The following is a 5,000-nucleotide window of genomic DNA, read 5'->3' as shown; positions in this document are numbered from 1 at the left end:
GGATTTTGATTCTGATTGTTGATTATCGCTATTAGAACACATTAGGAGGCAACCAAATCAAATTTGAGAAAATTCCACGATCAGAAAATTTTTTTCGAAAAAAAAAAAAAAATTCGAGGACACCTCGGTCATGGCAAGTTATTTTCCACAATCCATTCCCCAATCGACGTACATCACAGAAAAAATCATCTCTCTAACTATCCTGGTTCAAAAGTTGTATCGGAACATTTTCACGTCGAAAATATATCTCTAAGTCCAGACCGATGCACCACGTAATCTCGGGCAGACCGATGCACAACGTGAATGACGATCGGGACCGGGGCGATCGGTCGTATCTGACACCGCCGGCTCGGTTCTAACATCGTCAATGAGTCGGGGTTGAAAAAAAGGACGTGAACATTTTTCCTTATAAAAATCAAACCCGATCATGGATTTTGATTCTGATTGTTGATTATCGCTATTAGAACATATAAGGAGGCAACCAAATCAAATTTGAGAAAATTCCACGATCAGAAAATTTTTTTCGAAAAAAAAAAAAAAATCGTAATCACCTCGGTCATGGCGAGTTATTTTCCGTATTTCATTCCACAATCAACGTACAACATAGAAGAAATCATCTCTCTAACTATCCTGGTTCAAAAGTTGTATCGGAACATTTCACGTCGTAATATCTCGCCAAGTCCAGACCTCGGCGATAGGTAGTATCTGACACCGTCCGCTCGGGACTGACATCGACTTGGACTCGGGCTGATGATGGGGAGGCGTTTAAGGACGTGAACATTTTTCCTTATAAAAATTAAAGTCGACAATGAATATTGATTCTGATTACTGATTTACGCTTTAAAAACACATTAGAAGGCAACCAAATCGAATTTGAGGAAATTCCACGATCAGAAAATTTTTTTCGAAAAAAAAAAAAATCCGAAAAATATTTTTCGATTCCTATTACTGATTTACTCTTTTAGAACACATTAGGAGGCAACCAAATCAAATTTGAGAAAATTCCACAATCAGAAAATTTTTTTCGAAAAAAAAAAAAATTCGAGGACACCTCGGTCATGGCAAGTTATTTTCCACAATCCATTCCCCAATCGACGTACATCACAGAAAAAATCATCTCTCTAACTATCCTGGTTCAAAAGTTGTATCGGAACATTTTCACGTCGAAAATATATCTCTAAGTCCAGACCGATGCACAACGTAAACTAGGGCTGAACCGATGCACCACGTAATATCGGGCAGACCGATGCAGAACGTAAACTCGATCATACCGATGCTTCACGTAATCTCGATCTTACCGATGCACCACGTAAACAAGGGCAGACCGATGCAGAACGTAAAGTAGATCTTACCGATGCACCACGTAATCTCGATCTTACCGATGCACCACGTAATCTCCATCTTACCGATGCACCACGTGAACTGGATCTTACCGATGCAGAACGTGAATTGGATCTTACCGATGCACCACGTAAACTCGATCTTACCGATGCACCACGTAATCTCAATCTTACCGATGCACCACGTGAACTGGATCTTACCGATGCAGAACGTGAATTGGATCTTACCGATGCACCACGTAAACTCGATCTTACCGATGCACCACGTAATCTCAATCTTACCGATGCACCACGTGAACTGGATCTTACCGATGCAGAACGTGAATTGGATCTTACCGATGCACCACGTAAACTCGATCTTACCGATGCACCACGTAATCTCAATCTCACCGATGCACCACGTGAACTGGATCTTACCGATGCAGAACGTGAATTGGATCTTACCGATGCACCACGTAAACTCGATCTTACCGATGCACCACGTAATCTCGATCTTACCGATGCACCACGTAATCTCAATCTTACCGATGCATCACGTAATCTCGATCTTACCGATGCAGAACGTAAACTCGATCATACCGATGCACCACGTTATCTCGGCAGACCGATGCAGAACGTAAAAAAAAAGCTTACAGCACGCGGTGTTCCCAAGCGGTCACCCATCCAAGTACTAACCGCGCCCGACGCTGCTTGGCTTCAGTGTTCTGACGAGAACTGGCAATTTCAGCGTGGTATGGCCGTAAACAACATATATTGCGATATTTTCTATGATATCTCACTTTTTGGGAGCGGAAAGGACGTGAACGTTTTTCCTCATAAAAAATGAAATAACTTTTGGATATTAATTCTGATTGTTGATTTAAGCTTTAAGAACACATTAGGACATATCTCAATGAAATTTGAGGGATTTCCGAAATCGAAAAATATTTTTCGAAAAAAAAAAAAAATCCCAGAAGACCTCGGTCATCTCAAGTTTATTTCCATATTCTATTACACAATCAACGTACATCACAAAAGGAACCATCTCTCTAACTATCACAGTTAAATTTTTGTATCGGAACATTTCACGTCGGAATATCTCGCTAAGTCCAGACCGGGGAGATCGGTCGCATCTGACACCGTCCGCTCCGGTCTAACATCGTCTTGGAGTCGGGGTAACGATGGAGAGGCGTTTAAGGACGTGAACATTTTTCCTTATAAAAATTAAAGTCGACAATGAATATTGATTCTGATTACTGATTTACTCTTTTAGAACACATTAGAAGGCAACGCAATCAGATTTGAGGAAATTTCAAGATCAGAAAATTTTTTTCGAAAAAAAAAAAAATTCAAGAACACCTGGGTCATGGCAAGTTATTTCCCACAATCCATTCCACAATCAACGTACAACATAGAAGAAATCATCTCTCTAACTATCCTGGTTCAAAAGTTGTATCGGAACATTTCACGTCGAAATACCTCGCCAAGTCCAGACCGGGGCGATAGGTAGTATCTGACACCGTCCGCTCGGGACTGACATCGACTTGGACTCGGGCTAATGATGGGGAGGCGTTTAAGGACGTGAACATTTTTCCTTATAAAAATTAAAGTCGACAATGAATATTGATTCTGATTACTGATTTACGCTTTAAAAACACATTAGAAGGCAACCAAATCAAATTTGAGGAAATTCCAAAATCAGAAAATTTTTTTTCAAAAAAAAAAAAATCCGAAAAATATTTTTCGATTCTGATTACTGATTTACTCTTTTAGAACACATTAGAAGGCAACGAAATCAAATTTGAGTAAAATCCAAAATCAGAAAATATTTTTCGAAAAAAAAAAAAAATTCGAGAACACCTCGGTCATGGCAAGTTATTTTCCACAATCCATTCCCCAATCAACGTACATCCCAGAAAAAATCATCTCTCTAACTATCCTGGTTCAAAAGTTGTATCGGAACATTTTCACGTCGAAAATATATCTCTAAGTCCAGACCGATGCAGAACGTAAACTCGATCATACCGATGCTTCACGTAATCTCGATCTTACCGATGCACAACGTAAACTAGATCACACCGATGCAGAACGTAAACTCGATCTCACCGATGCACCACGTGAACTGGATCTTACCGATGCAGAACGTGAATTGGATCTTACCGATGCACCACGTAAACTCGATCTTACCGATGCACCACGTAATCTCGATCTTACCGATGCACCACGTGAACTGGATCTTACCGATGCAGAACGTGAACTCGATCTTACCGATGCACCACGTAAACTAGGGCTGACCGATGCATCACGTAAACGACGATCGAGAGGCGCGAAAGGACGTGAACGTTTTTCATTATAAAAATTGAAATAAATGATAAATAATGATTCTGATTGTTGATTATCGTTTTTAATATGCATTAGTAGGCAACCAAATGAAATTTGAGGAAATTCCGATAACAGAAAATTTTTTCGAAAAAAAAAAAAATTCATGAAATCCTCGGTCATCGCAAAATATTTACCATATTCTGTTCGATAATCAACGTATATTTAAGAAGGAATCATATCTGTATCTATCTTGGTTCAAATTTTGTATCGGAACATTTTGACCAAAGTCCGAGCTTCGGCCGAAACAGACACCGCTGACCTGGCCTATCGATCGACCGAGAGTCGGGGATAGAGCGTAAGTGTTGTCTGGAGGGGAACCCTGTGCTCTCCTGACATATATAGGGAAGGTGGTCGCGTTGGGCGATGCAGAACGTTTGGATCGGGAATTATATTTTTGGTTCAGCTATTGGAATATGGTTTATTGTTGGTATATATTGGCGAAATAACGTTCTTACTGACTGGGGATATTCATAAAAATGAGTCCGGAGATTTTCAGATCGAAGTCCGAGTGATCCGACTTGGAAGGCGTGTTGGGTGGGTCGAGATGGCTTAGATCGATCAGACGAGGCGGGCTAAGTGTTGACGTCATGCATCGGTCCATTTTCAGATTGAGTCCGAGTAATCCGACTTTGAAAGAGTGTTGGGTGCGTCGAGACTGTTTAGATAGATCGGACGAGGCGGACTAGGTGTTAACGACATGCATCGGTATATTTTCTGATCGGAGTCCGAAGAAATCGGCCCTAGTAGGCGCAGCGGACGGTCGAGACGGCCTCGGTGGGTCGGATCGATCGGGAAAAGTTTGCTAAATCGTGTCTGGAGGGGAACCTTGGGTTCTCCTGACATATATAGGGGATAAGGTTTGGGTGAACGATTCTTCACGTAAAAGTTGAGTAATTTATTTTTCGATAAGCTTTTGGATATTGATGAGAAGTATATGTATATCTTCGATTAAAAGAATTCTTACCGTCTCGATGTATATTATATTAGATATATAAGAAATAGTTAACGTGATGCATCGGCCGATTTCCGGATCGGAGTTCGAGAGATGCGACTTTCGATGCGCGATGGGTGGATCGAGACGGCCTAGATCGATCGGACGAGGCGGACTAGGTGTTAACGACATGCATCGGCGGATTTTCTGATCGGAGTCCGAAGAAATCAGCTCTAGTAGGCGCGGCGAACGGTCGAAACGGCCTCGATCGATCGGACGAGGCGGACTAGGTGTTAACGACATGCATCGGCGGATTTTCTGATCGGAGTCCGAAGAAATCAGCTCTAGTAGGCGCGGCGAACGGTCGA

General features: G+C 41.6%; 1 non-coding gene across 1 annotated transcript; it reads right to left on the bottom strand.

Moving 5' to 3' along the window:
• Window positions 1-1,966: 1,966 nt before the first annotated feature.
• On the bottom strand, window positions 1,967-2,085 carry LOC123687416. The gene has a single exon (XR_006749142.1). It is a non-coding gene; the product is annotated as a 5S ribosomal RNA (ribosomal RNA).
• Between the last annotated feature and the right edge of the window lie 2,915 nt (window positions 2,086-5,000).

This window comes from Harmonia axyridis, chromosome X (genome assembly GCF_914767665.1).
Source record: "Harmonia axyridis chromosome X, icHarAxyr1.1, whole genome shotgun sequence".
Taxonomy (NCBI): domain Eukaryota; kingdom Metazoa; phylum Arthropoda; class Insecta; order Coleoptera; family Coccinellidae; genus Harmonia; species Harmonia axyridis.
Note: the sequence above shows the minus strand (reverse complement) of the source record. Positions and strands in the feature narration are given on the sequence as shown.